The sequence below is a fragment of the Gopherus evgoodei genome, unplaced genomic scaffold (genome assembly GCF_007399415.2).
Source record: "Gopherus evgoodei ecotype Sinaloan lineage unplaced genomic scaffold, rGopEvg1_v1.p scaffold_102_arrow_ctg1, whole genome shotgun sequence".
Taxonomy (NCBI): domain Eukaryota; kingdom Metazoa; phylum Chordata; order Testudines; family Testudinidae; genus Gopherus; species Gopherus evgoodei.
In genome coordinates, this window is record NW_022059765.1 from 47,492 (window position 1) to 66,099 (window position 18,608).

At 39.7% G+C, this 18,608-nt stretch overlaps 1 long non-coding RNA gene and 1 other non-coding gene across 2 annotated transcripts; one reads left to right on the forward strand and one right to left on the reverse strand.

The window, feature by feature from the left end:
• The first annotated feature begins 1,596 nt into the window (after positions 1 to 1,596).
• Positions 1,597 to 1,678, forward strand: TRNAS-AGA. Its single transcript has one exon. It is a non-coding gene; the product is annotated as a tRNA-Ser (tRNA).
• A 10,693-nt stretch (positions 1,679 to 12,371) lies between these two features.
• Positions 12,372 to 15,125, reverse strand: LOC115639662. The gene is made up of 2 exons (XR_003997726.1): positions 14,765 to 15,125; positions 12,372 to 12,435 (listed from the first exon to the last, which is right to left on the reverse strand). It is a non-coding gene; the product is annotated as an uncharacterized LOC115639662 (long non-coding RNA).
• Positions 15,126 to 18,608: the final 3,483 nt, after the last annotated feature.

An 18,608-nucleotide genomic window follows, 5' to 3' on the forward strand; every position in this document is an offset into this window, starting at 1 on the left:
GCCAAGGGCAGCAGGGGACGATTGCCTTTAGTTCCCACCAAGGCAGGAGATAACCCAGGGCCTTTCTAGCAGAGCTTATGGAACTGACGTGGGGAAACCAGCCTTTAATAACAGGCAGCTCAAGTTGAAACTAAGTGTTTTTAATGATTTCTACAACATTAAATAACCCTTCAATCGTAGTGTCATCATCCATAAAATTGCTTCAGCCTTACAGGTTCCCAAGTACAAAACTAAACATCTCTTCAAATCCAAGGAAGTGGAGATCAGTCAATCTTCAGAGTCATCCCACATAAAAGAATCATGTTGTGGTACATACTGGCCCCATCATGTGGCCATCGCCTTTCCCTCCTCTCTGTTAAAAGTTTTAGTATTTTGCACAGAAACTTTCTTCCCTCAGGAGAGACCTGGGAACCAGGGCTGCCAGCCAGACAAACACCTTTAAGAGGAAGCGTAATCTGTCAAAAAATGATCTCCCTCCTTCAGTTCAGTGACACCCTGAAATGTTACTTATCCCAGCAGAGCCGGAGGATTGAAAGCAGCTACATCAAGCCTCTGTGTAGCTAGCAGGAATGAACACAAACACTCCCTTGTATCTGAAGAGATGTTTAGTTTTACCCTTGGTAAACTACAAGGCTAAAGGGAAAGGTGATGGTGGTGTCAGATATAAAGAGTGAAACATGAAACAATCATCATAGTTATGCCCATAGCAACTGTAAATATTTCTAAATTCTTCTTATTATCATCAGTGTATTATTTTCTCTGTCATCTAGACATTGACTAGACCTTGACCAAGAAATTTGGATCTTGACAAAATAATCAACTACCTCTCGTTAAGGTAATGGACTTGACACCCACTCGGGTGTCTCCACGCAGGTTCAAGTACTAACAACAGTGGCACCTTACAGCCATAGCTTTTAATCAGGGCAATACATTGATACAAATTCCTGTTAAATCATTTCTCAGACAGAGTCCATCGCCCACATTCCTTAAGGCACTGGGCCACCATGTGGACGTTTCATTTCCCTCCTCAATTTCACACAGAGGCACAATTTCCTTTGCACAGATCCAATAACAGTAAAACCTCCCTGTGTCTCTTGTCTGAGCCAGGGCATTCGATTCCAGTGAACCCTTCTCTCCTGCAATGGCAATGGTCAGACAGAGGGGACGTGGTCACCTGCATCCCTACCAGGGAGATATTGGCTCGGCTCTTTCTTTCTGCTGCTGTTGTTAGTCCATGAAACATCAGGGATGGAATGCAAGGCTGAGCTCACACACCAATCCCCTGAAACATTTCAGTGCCCCAGAGAAATCCTGCCCCTGGCTATTGGAATGATATGGTAGAGATTCGAATTGGAAAGGGACTGTCTGAATTGTCAGTGTGAGGAATGAACAACAATCTATAGCAATGTCGTTAGCCACAAACACACTAATCATGTTCCAGCTGGAAGGGAAATGGGCAGGAACTCTTGCTGTTCACCATGGACACACTTACACTAATGCACAGCCGTGAGTGTGCTGGGGAAGCTGGTCTGAGCCATTTGAAGTGACAATTCTGTGAGAACAGTATCATCATATAGGGCAGCAATGGTACATCAAGTAGTTGTGGCCGAGTGGTTAAGGCGATGGACTAGAAATCCATTGGGGTCTCCCCACGCAGGTTCGAATCCTGCCAACTACGGAAGCATTAGTGTATTGTCATTGCTGCTGTCTTAGTGCCTGAGCATCCATGGAGCCAGATCTGGTCTCTCTCTGAGGCTGGCTATGCTTAAAATACTGCTGTAGCCCTGTGGAGTAGACAGTTGCTACAGTGAGGGGAGGGGTTTTCCATCCCTGTAATAGCTGCATTGGCAAAACAATCTTTCCTTTCACTTAGCACTATCTAACCATGGCTTAGGTCAGCTTAATTATACTGGTTCTGGAGGGTTTCACACCCTGAAAGACGTACTTGTTACAGGGTTTGTCCTGTCACCCTCCCATTCCCTGGTCCTTCTCATGTGACCAGAGAGCAGCAATGCATGAAGCTCAAAGGTGCAAACAATTCAATGTTTATTGGGGTAAACTTCCAGCAAGCAATGATTCCAGTTTCCTTCCTCAGTATCCCCCTTCCCAGCTCTGACACCACAGAGGCTTGCCTGTGTCCCTGTTCCCCTTCCCTGTTCCTATTCCCCCCCTTAGCAAAACATAATCTCAATTCCCATTCGCATTCCCCCCCTTACTTCCTGATTGACTGCAGACTATATAGTAAAACTTGAGTTCTGCTTAGCTCTATCTTAACCAATCATTTTACTGACCAATCCTAACATATTGTAACATGATTATCTAACCAATTATACCCCACCACCTTAATTGGTTTACACAAAACAAATTAATTATACAGCAGACAGAAACAGTCACAGAACCAGACAGAGATTATACAGACAGGTAATAGGAAAGTGGGGACTACAGTGACAGAACAACAAAGAAATGAGGATTTCACACCCCAGCTGTTGGTAAGTGAGTTGTTCCCAGACAGGATGCTAACATAGTAGAGGTTGTGGGTGCTGGTTGCTTAACTGTCTGGCGCACAGGGCAGGATTTTGAGGTTCACCATTACTCTCTCAGAATGCCAGCACCCATCTTTTGTTCACTTAAAAAGAGAACAGAGAGATTCCAACACCGCAGAACTCATGGAGCTCCAGGAAACGCGTAACTTTAGGTCCGGGTGAGTGTGTCTAAAAATCAGCTGTGCTGTAGAAGGTCTCTAGGAGTTGAAAGAGATGTGCCATCGTGACCTCTCTAAAGAGTTCATCAACTATTAATGAAAACTAGGGTTGATAAGTCACATTCTTTGTAGTATCAGGATGGTGGACTGGTCTAAAGTGCGGGCTAAAAATATCTTTTTTTCCAATCCATTGGGTGTTCTGGTCTCTGCATGGAGACGTGGTTTCAAATCCCACTCCTGACATGACCATTTAATTCTATCTGCAGAAAATGGCCTCACTTTAATCTCCTTTGCAACAATAGAACACCATTTGCTTAGCTTTTCTCTTCCAGTAGTTGTGAGAGAAGTTCCAAACCAGGGGGAAACAGGGCCTGTTCTCTCGACCCATCAGTTTTTGTCTTCCTTCATTCCAAGCCATTTCCTCAGATACATCCATATTTCCCACACTTTTATGAAACTTTAGAGTCATCATTTAATTGCCACACAACTGTACTTATGAAGTAAAGTGAAACACAATATTTTTTGGATATTCTTGCAGAAGAGTTTTGTTTTCTGACCTGGAATTGAACAGGGGCTACCTGAGGGGGACAATGCTACTCCCTTTTCTTTGCTCATCCAAAAAACATAAGTTTGTGGTGCCCTTTGTTTCCTTGTTCTTCAAACACCTGTCAGGGACGGCCAAGGGAGACTTGGTCCTGACTCTCAGGGTCCCTCCCTGCCCTACCTTTCTATATGATTCTGTTGTGTGGGTTTGCGCTGTGTCATTGTTCCACGCTGAGCTGTTTTGCACAGTGTCCCTTTGCACTCTGATGCATTGTTTCGTGTTGTATGGTTTTTGCACTGGCTTGTGTTGCACTGGTTTGAGCTGAGCTCTTTTGCAGTGCGTCATTTTGCCCCCTGGGGCGTTCATTTGCATGGTGCTGAATTGTCGGGCTTTGCACTCCTACGTGTTGTCACTTTGTGCTGTGGAATGTCAGTTCACGCTGAATTGTTAGATGTTAGATTGGGGTGTTTCCACTTTTGTTGTTGTTTATATTGTATTGCGATGGCATCGAATTATAGAGCTGTACGGCTGCAAGGGCCCTGGAGAGGTCATGAAATCCAGCCCTCACTGCTGAAGCAGAGCCAAGCAGAGACGATGCATTGGGGGCATGTGGGGTCAAGTGCCCACAGCAGTCGGCCCAGGCAGGGAGCAGAAGGAGGGAACCAGAGCCAGAGCAGGTTGTCTATGGGACGAAGTGTATGCAGAGTATCCTTGACAGAGGTTTGTTCAACCTGTTCTTAAAAGCCTCCTAGGACAGAGACTCCACAGACACCCTTGGGAGCCTATTCCAGAGCTTAACTATCCTCAGAGTTAGAAAGCTGTTCCCAGTATCTAACGTGAATCTCCCTGGCTGCAGATTAAGTCCATTACTTCTTGTCCTACCATCAGTGGACATGGAGACCAAATGATCATTGTCCTATTTATAAAGACCAAACTTTTCCCTCTGCAATCATCCGTTAAATGGTTATTATCCCCTCTTCTTGCCTGGGGTACAATGGAAGAGGAGAAAATACTCTCTTAACATAGGATGCAAATGTCAGTTTGTTCTCTCTTCATGTTTTAGTGAAACTCAGAGAGAAGAAGAAACATGACCTGCCAAAGAGCACAGAGAGTTTGTTTCAGCTGGATCTGTGACTATTAGCAGAAGAGTGACACCTAAGGGCTGTCGCTACCACCCACTATGGGGCTTGAATTTATGATGGTGGGATTAAGAGCATCATGCTCTACCAACAGAGCTAGCTAGATTTAAAGTCAGTCAACTGCCCAGTCGCCGTGTAGAAGGTGCCCTATAAGAACATAAGAACGGGCATACCGGGCCAGACCAAAGGTCCATCTAGCCCAGTATCTGTCTACCGACAGTGGCCAATGCCAGGTGCCCCAGAGGGAGTGAAGGTAACAGGCAGTGATCTAGTGATCTCTCTCCTGCCATCCATCTCCATCCTCTGATGAACAGAGGCTAGGGACACCATTTTTTACCCTTCTTGGCTAATAGCCATTTATGGACCTAGCTACCATGAATTTATCCAGTTCCCTTTTAAACATTGTTATAGTCCCAGCCTTCACAACCTCCTCAGGCAAGGAGTTCCACAAGTTGACTGTGCGCTGTGTGAAGAAGAACTTCCTTTTATTTGTTTTATACCTGCTACCTATTAATTTCATTTGGTGACCTCTAGTTCTTGTATTATGGGAATAAGTAAATAACTTTTCCTTATCCACTTTCTCAACATCACTCATAACTTTATATACCTCTATCATATTCCCCCCTTAGTCTCCTCTTTTCCAAGCTGAAGAGGCCTAGCCTCTTTAATCTCTCCTCATATGGGACCCCTAATCATTTTAGTTGCCCTTTTCTGAACCTTTTCTAGTGCTAGAATCTCTTTTTTGAGGTGAGGAGACCACATCTGTACACAGTATTCGAGATGTGAGCGTACCATGGATTTATATAAGGGCAATAATATATTGTCAGTCTTATTTTCTATCCCCTTTTCAATGATTTCTAACATCCTGTTTGCTTTTTTGACCACCTCTGCGCACTGCATGGACATCTTCAGAGAACTATTCACAATGACGCCAAGATCTTTTTCTTGACTCGTTGTAGCTAAATTAGCCCCCATCATATTGTATGTATAGTTGGGGTTATTTTTTCCAATGTGCATTACTTTACATTTATCCACATTAAATTTAATTTGCCATTTTGTTGCCCAATCACTTAGTTTAGTGAGATCTTTTTGAAGTTCTTCACAATCTGCTTTGGTCTTAACTATCTTGAGTAGGTTAGTATCATTTGCAAACTTTGCCACCTCACTGTTTACCCCTTTCTCCAGATCATTTATGAAAAAATTGAATAGGATTGGTCCTAGGACTGACCCTTAGGGAACACCACTAGTTACCCCTCTCCATTCTGAGAATTTACCATTAATTCCTACCCTTTGTTCCCTATCTTTTAACCAGTTCTCAATCCCTAAATCCCTGAGGGTGTTTATTTGTGAGCTGAGGTTCTCTGTCTGACATTTGACTTCTTTCCTGGTTTGTTATGTCCCCAGCGAGCAAACCAGAGCTGTCACAAGGCTGGTTAGATGCTGCTTTCTAGACCAGAAAGCTGGGGTTGATTTAGCATGCTGCCATCATCAGCTGGTCAGAGAAACTATGGGGGAGGGTGGAATTTAGGATTCTCCCACCAAGGGGAAGTGCTGTTGGACTCATTTAGTGGGGGAGAATCTGAGTCTGAGTTCCCCATATGACACACACACACATTTTCACAGGGAATCAGGTTCCCTGGAGAAAAACCCATAAGAAGCCCAGACCCAGGAGTGTCAGAGAAGGGAATCGCTGTTTGCCTTAAGAGGTGGGTGAGGGAAACCTACAGGTCCTTAGATCCCTCCAGCACCTGATAGAATCATTTGTGGGGAAAGTCTGGGGAAGCCAAGGAGGACAAAGAGAGGGAAAAAGGCCTTGCAGCTGTTGTGCAATCACCATGCTCTCAGTAGAAGGGTCCAGGGGGCTCAGCACTCAGAACTCAGAAGATGGCAAAGCTCAGAGCCCCGTTCCACAGAGTCAGACTGTGATCAGCTCACAGCGAGGGGGAGCAACACCTCTTCCTTGGTCTCTATGCCAGAGCACCTATCAGCTCAGTGTCCTTCCTGCAAGAGTCAGCTGCTGAGAGGGTTGCGATGGGGTAAATGAAGGCAGAGGAGGATTGTTCCTCCTGGGTTTTTTTTGTGTGGCTCTGTGATCCTGCTGGAGGAAGCATGATTCGAGTTTGTTCCAGTGGCTTGTGTTGGGCTGAGGTTGTGACCCTGAGTACAGGGGTTCCTGCACTCTCTGTTCTTAACCCCTCAGGGAGTGGACAATGGAGCAGTGTCAGAAAGCAAATAGAAAGTAGCCTAAGAAAGTGTAGTATAAGAGAGAAGAAAAGCAACATAATCCGCTGTCTGGTGGTTAGGATTTGGAACTTTCACTGCTATGGTCTAGGTTCAATTCCCAGTTAGGGAGAAGTGTTTTTTAAACCAAAAAAGCTTGAGTTGTTCTTCACTTGCAATGTAAACAAGCTGGTGAGTAGTAATAAGCTCGATAGTATTCATCACCATGCAATTTTGACAGGTTTCCACGCCCCTTTTAGGGCTTATGTCCCGCCTTCCCACCCCCCGTTTCCGTTGGCGCCAATGTGTGGCGCCGTCGGCCATTTTGAAAAAATGTGTGTGTGTGTGTGTATGTGTTTGACTAGGGGAAGTGTTGTGTATGTTTGTGCTTGGTGACATGAAGAGAAAAAAGTTGAAAGAAGAGTGTAAAGAGGAAAAGAGAGTCTGAGTAAGGTTTAGAGAAAAAAAGGAAATTTGAAAGAAGAGAGGTAAGTTATTGAAGAAAAGAGGCTGGTTATGAAAGAATAGAAAGATTTTTGTTTTTAAAGGGTTAGTTAGTTTGAAAGGAGAGATTTTTAGTGAGATTGAGTAAGGAGAGAGGATGGTAAAGGCTTAGTTTGGTAGGCAAGTAAAGAATAGAAATTTTTGAGATAAATGTAAAAGGTGTATTAAATATCAGGGTGGGTTAAGAGAAAAGTTAAATAATATTGAAAACTAGGTTTATAAAGGGAATTTACTAAGGCAAAACCTGTTTGGTAAGCACAGGATAAAAAAGCATTGAAACTATTCAATACCAATGTAGGTTAAGAAAAAAGCATTTAAAAACATTAAAAACTAGGTTTAAAAAAGGAATTTACTACGGCGGAGCCTGTTTGGTAAGCACAGGGTAAAAAAAATGAATAAAAAAGCACTGAAACTATTCAATACCAGTGTAGACGAAAAAAAAAGAAGAGCCCCCTTTGCAATGGGCAAAGATAGACAGCACACGATGGAATCAAAAAAAAAAGAGAGAAAACAACATTGGTGCCAAAGTGTGGCGCCGACGGCCATTTTGAAAAAGAGTGTGTGCGTGTATGTGTTTGATTATGGGGGAGTGTTGTGTATGTTTGTGCTTGGTGACATGAAGAGGAAAAGAGAGAGTTATGAAAGAATAGGGGGATAAAACTTAAAGAAAAAGGAAATATATTAAAAACTAGGTTAAAAAAGGGAAAGGCAAAACCTGTCTGAAAGGCCCAGGGTAAAAAAGGGAGTGAAAACTATTTAATACCGAGGTAGGTTAAAAATTTGCTAAAAAAGGCATTAAAAGTATTCAATACCAATGTAGGTTAAGAAAAAACGAGATTTAAAAGGAAAATTGACAAAGGCAAAGCCTGTTTGGGAGGCCCTGGGTAAAAACTATTGATTACCCGTGTAGGTTAAAAAAAAAAACATTAAAAACTAGGTTTAAAAGGAAAATTGACTGTGTAGTAAGCACATGGCCAGTAAATTTAAAAGAAAAATTGCCTGTGCAGTAAGCACAGGGTAAAAACTCTATAAAAAAGTGGCTAAGAAAAATACAATAAAGCTCAGGGTAAAATTAAAAAAAAAAGAGAAATTTTTACCTTTGCAGTCTTTTTGTAAATGAGGCAGCTTTTCTGGTTTAACCCTAGTAAATAAAACACATTAAAACTATTCAATACCAATGTAGGTTAAGAAAAAAGCATTTAAAAACATTAAAAACTAGGTTTAAAAGGGGAAATTTACTAAGGCAAAACCTGTTTAGTAAGCACATGGCCAAAAACTATAAAGGGGTACTAAGAAAAAAGCATTTAAAATGATTAAAAACTAGGTTTAAAAAGAGAATTGACTGAGGCAAAGCCTGTTTGGTAAGCACAGGGTAAAAAAGTGAGTAAAAAAGCATTGAAACTATTCAATACCAGTGTAGGTTAAGAAAAAAAGTGAGGTTAAAAAAAAGAACAGGACAAAGAGCAAAAATAGAGAGCACATGGTGGAATCTGAATGAGACAGAGAGAAGCAGGCAGAGTCTGTTTAGTAAGCACAGGGTAAAAAAGCATTCAGAATCAGGGTGGGTTACAAGACAAGAAAGAGAGCTCCCTCTGCAAAGGGCAAAGATAGAGAGCACATGGTGGAATCAGAAAGAGAGCGAGAATTCTCACCTTTGAAGTCTTTCTGTAGAATGAGGCAACTTTTCTGGTTCAGACCCTCTCACACTTATTATCAATTCTTTTGGATCGGCCCAATCAGAGGTGGTTTTACAGCAGCGTCATAGAATTCATTTTCCTGAACCAATCCTAGTGTCCCAAGATTTTAAACAAGAGCCAGCTCCCTCCTTTCCTCCCTCCCCTCCTCTGTCCCCCTCCCTTTTAACTGTTTTTTTCTTATCTAAAGAAACAGACCCCCAGCATTTTCCAGCCACGTAGCCCTTTTACAAAGGGGTTTTTATAAAAGTTAAAGCCATAAGCTTTTAGTAATACACCATTTTTAACACATGTTAAAGTTACCTTAGTTTTGCAAAGGAATAAGAGACATCCCTTTTGTATGTGTTGTAATAAAAAAATATGCAGAAGCACCCCAGGTTAATAGTAACAAACAATTTATAAACCCCTTATTTTGTAAACCAGTAAATTAGGAAGACAAAGAAGTAAAGCGCCTGTTAGCAAAGCAGCCTCTGTGAGTTAGTGGATCAGAGATAAGAAGGCTGCTTCTGACCCAAGCTTTTTAACAAACACATGTTAAAGTTACATTAAGTTTTGCAAGGGGATAATGGCTTAAAAAGACAAACCTAAAACACATTTCTTTTACATTTGTGTTGTAATAAAGAAGAGCAGGCAGAAGTACCCCAGGTTTTTAGTAACAGACAGTTTAAAAACCCCTTATTTTGTAAACCAGTGGATTAGAAAGACAAAGAAGCAAAGCACCTGTTAGCAAAGCAGCCTCTGTGAGTTAGTGGATCAGAGATAAGAAGGCTGCTTCTGACCCAAACTTTTTAACAAACACAAGTTACAACTACATTAAGTTTTGCAAAGGGATAATGACTCGAAAAGACAAACTTAAGACACAACCCTTTTGTATGTGTTGTAATAAAAAATTATGCAGAAGCACCCTAGGTTTAAAACCCCAGGTTTTTAGTAACAGACGGTTTATAGTCCCCTTATTTTGTAAGCCAGTGGATTAGAGAGAAGAAGAAGATTGCTTCTTTCCCCACTGTTTAACAAAGAGAGGTGAAAGGCTTTTAAGGGAATAAACAAAAGACATGCCTAAATGAAGACACATTTCTTTATTTACCCCCCCCCCTTGACACAGGTGTTTCAGTAAAAAAGAGCAGGCAGAAGTACCCATGGTTTTTAGTAACAAACAGTTTATAAACCCCTTATTTTGTAAACCAGTGGAATAGAAAGACAAAGAAGCAAAGTATTTTGTTAACCATTGGATCAGAGAGAAGAAGATTGCTTTTTTTACCTGCTTTTTAACAAAGAGAGGTGAGAAGGAATAAACAGTTGAAAAGACAAGCCTACCAGAAGACCCATAACCTTCATTTAGCCCCTCAGGCACAGGTGTTTCAATAACATGCAAGTCCGCAGAAACAACCCAGGCTTAAAAACACAGAAAGCCTGTTTATAAAAGTTTTTCCCTAGGTTTAGGCTAGCACTGGTCATTTTTTAGTAAGGACAGCAGGCTTTTGCAGCAGAGCAGCTGTCAGCAAAAACAGCCTCTGTAAACCAGTAAATCAGAGATAAGGCGGCTGCTTCTTTGCCTGTTTCTTCACACATACAAGTGAAAGTTATATTAAGTTTTGTAGAGGACAACACTCTTTTTTAGTAAAAACAATGTGAAACTGCAGCAAAGCGCCTGTTAGCAAAGCAGCCTCTGTGAGTCAGTGGATCAGAGATAAGAAGGCTGCTTCTGACCCAAGCTTTTTAACAAACACATGTTAAAGTTACATTAAGTTTTGCAAAGGGATAATGACTCGAAAAGACAAACCTAAGACACAACCCTTTTGTATGTGTTGTAATAAAAAATTATGCAGAAGCACCCTAGGCTTAAAAACCCAGGTTTTTAGTAACAGACGGTTTATAGTCCCCTTATTTTGTAAGCCAGTGGATTAGAGAGAAGAAGAAGATTGCTTCTTTCCCCACTTTCTAACAAAGAGAGGTGAAAGGCTTTTAAGGGAATAAACCCTTGAAAAGACATGCCTAAATGAAGACACATTTCTTTATTTACCCCCCTTGACACAAGTGTTTCAGTAAAAAAGAGCAGGCAGAAGCACCCCTGGTTTTTTAGTAACAAACAGTTTATAAACCCCTTATTTTGTAAACCAGTGGATTAGAGAGAAGAAGATTGCTTCTTTCCCCACTTTTTAACAAAGAGAGGTAAAAGACATGCCAAAATGAAGGCATTCTCCTTTGGTATAGGTGTTTTAATAAAAAAAGAGCATGCACAAACAGTCTAGGGTTATAAAAGTAATGTATAGTGACAAAAAAAAAAATTTTTCCCCTAGGTTTTAGACTAGCACTGCTTATTTTTTAGTAAAAACTTCGAAGCTACAGCAGAGCCCTGTTCTGCTCTTAGCTAAACAACCAGGACCCTGTAACAAAAGCTGAACAACACATACTATAAACCATTTTAAAACGTGTTTTTTTGAAGTAATGTCTAAAACCCCCTCTTTTTAACGTATTAAATACATGAAATAACAAACTTACTTGAAGACACATTTCTTTATTTGTAGGGGTATTTCAATTAAAAAAAAGAGCATGCAGAAGCATCCCTGACCTAAGCCCACAAAACCCTTACTAAGAAAAAGTCCCCCCCCCAGGTTTTTAGTGTGAACCACTTGAAACAGCCTTTTGAAGGTAGTGGATTAGAAAAGAAGACCCCTTTGAAAAACAGGCTACCTGAAGACACTTTTTTTTTTTTTTTTTTTTTTTTGGTATTTAGCCCCCTTGGCATAAATGTTTCATTAAAATGTAAAAGAGCAGGCAGAAGCACCCCAGATTTTTAGTAACAGACGGTTTATATACCCCTTATTTTGTTAACCATTGGATCAGAGAGAAGAAGATTGCTTTTTTACCTGCTTTTTAACAAAGAGAGGTGAAAAGGAATAAACAGTTGAAAAGACAAGCCTACCTGAAGACCGATAACTTTCATTTAGCCCCTCAGGCATGGGTGTTTCAATAACATGCAAGTCCGCAGAAACAACCCAGGCTTAAAAACCCAATCTTGGGTGGTGGTTGTTTTTTTTTCTAATTAAAACATATGTAAACTCCCCTCAATTGCCAGTTTTCATATTCTTACCCAGTTGTTGTTTTGGTACTTTAAAAACACTGTTTTTAAAAGAACAGGCTAGTATCGTAAGCCTTTTAGTTCACTACACTTCTACAAAATATCTCTAAGAGGGGCCTTGTTTTGTTACAGCTCAGGCAATACTGCTTTTTCATAATAAACTTTACAAAACATAATGCTTCAAATATATGGGAAGGAAAATAAACTTCTCTCTGATCCACTGGATTACAAAATAAGGAGGATATAAACTAGCTGTTACTAAGATTCTGTGGTTTTCACTCTGGCATGTTTTCTGCAAGCCCTCTTTTTAATTAAAACACGCATGTAAAAATGTTAAATAAAGGGCTCTGTCTTTATATAGCCTTGTCTTTTAAAGTGTTTATTCCTCTACAAAACTTAATATAACTTCCACTTGTATGTGTTAAAAAACAGGCAAAGAAGCAGCCTTCTTATCTCTGATCTACTGGTTTACAGAGGTTGTTTTTGCTGACAGCTGCTCTGCTGCAAAAGCCTGCTGTCCTTACTAAAAAATGACCAGTGCTAGCCTAAACCTAGGGAAAACTTTCTGTGTTTTAAAGCCTGGGTTGTTTCTGCGGACTTGCATGTTATTGAAACACCTATGCCTGAGGGGCTAAATGAAGGTTATGGGTCTTCAGGTAGGCTTGTCTTTTCAACTGTTTATTCCTTTTCACCTCTCTTTGTTAAAAAGCAGGTAAAAAAGCAATCTTCTTCTCTCTGATCCAATGGTTAACAAAATAAGGGGTATATAAACCGTCTGTTACTAAAAATCTGGGGTGCTTCTGCCTGCTCTTTTACATTTTAATGAAACACTTATGCCAAGGGGGCTAAATACCAAAAAAAAAACAAAAAACAAAAGTGTCTTCAGGTAGCCTGTTTTTCAAAGGGGTCTTCTTTTCTAATCCACTACCTTCAAAAGGCTGTTTCAAGTGGTTCACACTAAAAACCTGGGGGGGGACTTTTTCTTAGTAAGGGTTTTGTGGGCTTAGGTCAGGGATGCTTCTGCATGCTCTTTTTTTTAATTGAAATACCCCTACAAATAAAGAAATGTGTCTTCAAGTAAGTTTGTTATTTCATGTATTTAATACGTTAAAAAGAGGGGGTTTTAGACATTACTTCAAAAAAACACGTTTTAAAATGGTTTATAGTATGTGTTGTTCAGCTTTTGTTACAGGGTCCTGGTTGTTTAGCTAAGAGCAGAACAGGGCTCTGCTGCAGCTTCGAAGTTTTTACTAAAAAATAAGCAGTGCTAGTCTAAAACCTAGGGGAAAAAAATTTTTTTTTGTCACTATACATTACTTTTATAACCCTAGACTGTTTATGCATGCTCTTTTTTTTATTAAAACACCTATACCAAAGGACTGTGCCTTCATTTTGGCATGTCTTTTACCTTTCTTTGTTAAAAAGCGGGGAAAGAAGCAATCTTCTCTCTAATCCAGTGGTTTATAAAATAAGGGAAATATAAACCGTCTGTTAGTAAAAACCTGGGGTTTTAAGCCTAGGGTGCTTCTGCATAATTTTTTATTACAACACATACAAAAGGGTTGTGTCTTAGGTTTGTCTTTTCGAGTCATTATCCCCTTGCAAAACTTAATGTAACTTTAACATGTGCTTGTTAAAAAGCTTGGGTCAGAAGCAGCCTTCTTATCTCTGATCCACTAACTCACAGAGACTGCTTTTTCTTGCATTTGTATATAGGCATCTAAGATACTGGTTTGATCTTGCCTCCCAGCTTTGCCCTGACCCTCCTTTCTCTCTGCCATTATAGCCCATGCTCCCTCCTGTTTCCGACCCATCTCCCAGGTCTTGTTCCCCACTTACCTGTGGGGTTTGCTCACCTGTCCCCGTCGAACCTAGTTTAAAGCCCTCCTTTAAAATGGTTTCTAGTATGTGTTGTTCAGCTTTTGTTACAGGGTCCTGGTTGTTTAGATAAGAGCAGAACAGGGCTCTGCTGCAGCTTCAGCTTTTACTAAAAAATAAGCAGTGCTAGTCTAAAACCTAGGGGGAAAAAAACTTTTTTTTGTCACTGTACATTACTTTTATAACCCTAGACTGTTTGTGCATGCTCTTTTTTTATTAAAACACCTATACCAAAGGAGAATGCCTTCATTTTGGCATGTCTTTTACCTCTCTTTGTTAAAAAGTGGGGAAAGAAGCAATCTTCTTCTCTCTAATCCACTGGTTTACAAAATCAGGGGTTTATAAACTGTTTGTTACTAAAAAACCAGGGGTGCTTCTGCCTGCTCTTTTTTACTGAAACACTTGTGTCAAGGGGGGTAAATAAAGAAATGTGTCTTCATTTAGGCATGTCTTTTCAAGGGTTTATTCCCTTAAAAGCCTTTCACCTCTCTTTGTTAGAAAGTGGGGAAAGAAGCAATCTTCTTCTTCTCTCTAATCCACTGGCTTACAAAATAAGGGGACTATAAACCGTCTGTTACTAAAAACCTGGGTTTTTAAGCCTAGGGTGCTTCTGCATAATTTTTTATTACAACACATACAAAAGGGTTGTGTCTTAGGTTTGTCTTTTCGAGTCATTATCCCCTTGCAAAACTTAATGTAACTTTAACATGTGTTTGTTAAAAAGCTTGGGTCAGAAGCAGCCTTCTTATCTCTGATCCACTGACTCACAGAGGCTGCTTTGCTAACAGGCGCTTTGCTGCAGTTTCACATTGTTTTTACTAAAAAAGAGTGTTGTCCTCTACAAAACTTAATATAACTTTCACTTGTATGTGTGAAGAAACAGGCAAAGAAGCAGCCGCCTTATCTCTGATTTACTGGTTTACAGAGGCTGTTTTTGCTGACAGCTGCTCTGCTGCAAAAGCCTGCTGTCCTTACTAAAAAATGACCAGTGCTAGCCTAAACCTAGGGAAAAACTTTTATAAACAGGCTTTCTGTGTTTTTAAGCCTGGGTTGTTTCTGCGGACTTGCATGTTATTGAAACACCTGTGCCTGAGGGGCTAAATGAAGGTTATGGGTCTTCTGGTAGGCTTGTCTTTTCAACTGTTTATTCCTTTTCACCTCTCTTTGTTAAAAAGCAGGTAAAAAAGCAATCCTTTTCTCTCTGATCCAATGGTTAACAAAATACTTTGCTTCTTTGTCTTTCTATTCCACTGGTTTACAAAATAAGGGGTTTATAAACTGTTTGTTACTAAAAACCATGGGTACTTCTACCTGCTCTTTTTTACTGAAACACTTGTGTCAAGGGGGGTAAATAAAGAAATGTGTCTTCATTTAGGCATGTCTTTTGTTTATTTCCTTAAAAGCCTTTCACCTCTCTTTGTTAAACAGTGGGGAAAGAAGCAATCTTCTTCTTCTCTCTAATCCACTGGCTTACAAAATAAGGGGACTATAAACCGTCTGTTACTAAAAACCTGGGGTTTTAAACCTAGGGTGCTTCTGCATAATTTTTTATTACAACACATACAAAAGGGTTGTGTCTTAGGTTTGTCTTTTCGAGTCATTATCCCTTTGCAAAACTTAATGTAGTTGTAACTTGTGTTTGTTAAAAAGTTTGGGTCAGAAGCAGCCTTCTTATCTCTGATCCACTAACTCACAGAGGCTGCTTTGCTAACAGTCGCTTTGCTTCTTTGTCTTTCTAATCCACTGGTTTACAAAATAAGGGGTTTATAAACTGTTTGTTACTAAAAACCTGGGGTGCTTCTGCCTGCTCTTTTTTACTGAAACACCTGTGTCAAGGGGGGGGGTAAATAAAGAAATGTGTCTTCATTTAGGCATGTCTTTTGTTTATTCCCTTAAAAGCCTTTCACCTCTCTTTGTTAAACAGTGGGGAAAGAAGCAATCTTCTTCTTCTCTCTAATCCACTGGCTTACAAAATAAGGGGACTATAAACCGTCTGTTACTAAAAACCTGGGGTTTTAAACCTAGGGTGCTTCTGCATAATTTTTTATTACAACACATACAAAAGGGTTGTGTCTTAAGTTTGTCTTTTCGAGTCATTATCCCTTTGCAAAACTTAATGTAGTTGTAACTTGTGTTTGTTAAAAAGTTTGGGTCAGAAGCAGCCTTCTTATCTCTGATCCACTAACTCACAGAGGCTGCTTTGCTAACAGGCGCTTTGCTTCTTTGTCTTTCTAATCCACTGGTTTACAAAATAAGGGGTTTTTAAACTGTCTGTTACTAAAAACCTGGGGTACTTCTGCCTGCTCTTCTTTATTACAACACAAATGTAAAAGAAATGTGTTTTAGGTTTGTCTTTTTAAGCCATTATCCCCTTGCAAAACTTAATGTAACTTTAACATGTGTTTGTTAAAAAGCTTGGGTCAGAAGCAGCCTTCTTATCTCTGATCCACTAACTCACAGAGGCTGCTTTGCTAACAGGCGCTTTACTTCTTTGTCTTCCTAATTTACTGGTTTACAAAATAAGGGGTTTATAAGTTGTTTGTTACTATTAACCTGGGGTGCTTCTGCATATTTTTTTATTACAACACATACAAAAGGGATGTCTCTTATTCCTTTGCAAAACTAAGGTAACTTTAACATGTGTTAAAAATGGTGTATTACTAAAAGCTTATGGCTTTAACTTTTATAAAAACCCCTTTGTAAAAGGGCTACGTGGCTGGAAAATGCTGGGGGTCTGTTTCTTTAGATAAGAAAAAAACAGTTAAAAGGGAGGGGGACAGAGGAGGGGAGGGAGGAAAGGAGGGAGCTGGCTCTTGTTTAAAATCTTGGGACACTAGGATTGGTTCAGGAAAATGAATTCTATGACGCTGCTGTAAAACCACCTCTGATTGGGCCGATCCAAAAGAATTGATAATAAGTGTGAGAGGGTCTGAACCAGAAAAGTTGCCTCATTCTACAGAAAGACTTCAAAGGTGAGAATTCTCGCTCTCTTTCTGATTCCACCATGTGCTCTCTATCTTTGCCCTTTGCAGAGGGAGCTCTCTTTCTTGTCTTGTAACCCACCCTGATTCTGAATGCTTTTTTACCCTGTGCTTACTAAACAGACTCTGCCTGCTTCTCTCTGTCTCATTCAGATTCCACCATGTGCTCTCTATTTTTGCTCTTTGTCCTGTTCTTTTTTTTAACCTCACTTTTTTTCTTAACCTACACTGGTATTGAATAGTTTCAATGCTTTTTTACTCACTTTTTTACCCTGTGCTTACCAAACAGGCTTTGCCTCAGTCAATTCTCTTTTTAAACCTAGTTTTTAATCATTTTAAATGCTTTTTTCTTAGTATCCCTTTATAGTTTTTGGCCATGTGCTTACTAAATAGGTTTTGCCTTAGTAAATTTCCCCTTTTAAACCTAGTTTTTAATGTTTTTAAATGCTTTTTTCTTAACCTACATTGGTATTGAATAGTTTTAATGTGTTTTATTTACTAGGGTTAAACCAGAAAAGCTGCCTCATTTACAAAAAGACTGCAAAGGTAAAAAATTTCTCTTTTTTTTTAATTTTACCCTGAGCTTTATTGTATTTTTCTTAGCCACTTTTTTATAGAGTTTTTACCTTGTGCTTACTGCACAGGCAATTTTTCTTTTAAATTTACTGGCCATGTGCTTACTACACAGTCAATTTTCCTTTTAAACCTAGTTTTTAATGTTTTTTTATTAACCTACACGGGTAGTCAATAGTTTTTACCCAGGGCCTCCCAAACAGGCTTTGCCTTTGTCAATTTTCCTTTTAAACCTCGTTTTTTCTTAACCTACATTGGTATTGAATACTTTTAATGCCTTTTTTAGCAAATTTTTAACCTACCTCGGTATTAAATAGTTTTCACTCCCTTTTTTACCCTGGGCCTTTCAGACAGGTTTTGCCTTTCCCTTTTTTAACCTAGTTTTTAATATATTTCCTTTTTCTTTAAGTTTTATCCCCCTATTCTTTCATAACTCTCTCTTTTCCTCTTCATGTCACCAAGCACAAACATACACAACACTCCCCCATAGTCAAACACATACACGCACACACTCTTTTTCAAAATGGCCGTCGGCGCCACACTTTGGCGCCAATGTTGTTTTCTCTCTTTTTTTTTGATTCCATCGTGTGCTGTCTATCTTTGCCCGTTGCAAAGGGGGCTCCTTTTTTTTTCATCTACACTGGTATTGAATAGTTTCAGTGCTTTTTTTATTCATTTTTTTTACCCTGTGCTTACCAAACAGGCTCTGCCGTAGTAAATTCCTTTTTTAAACCTAGTTTTTAATGTTTTTAAATGCTTTTTTCTTAACCTACATTGGTATTGAATAGTTTCAATGCTTTTTTATCCTGTGCTTACCAAACAGGTTTTGCCTTAGTAAATTCCCTTTATAAACCTAGTTTTCAATATTATTTAACTTTTCTCTTAACCCACCCTGATATTTAATACACCTTTTACATTTATCTCAAAAATTTCTATTCTTTACTTGCCTACCAAACTAAGCCTTTACCATCCTCTCTCGTTACTCAAACTCACTAAAAATCTCTCCTTTCAAACTAACTAACCCTTTAAAAACAAAAATCTTTCTATTCTTTCATAACCAGCCTCTTTTCTTCAATAACTTACCTCTCTTCTTTCAAATTTCCTTTTTTTCTCTAAACCTTACTCAGACTCTCTTTTCCTCTTTACACTCTTCTTTCAACTTTTTTCTCTTCATGTCACCAAGCACAAACATACACAACACTTCCCCTAGTCAAACACATACACACACACACACACATTTTTTCAAAATGGCCGACGGCGCCACACATTGGCGCCAACGGAAACGGGGGGTG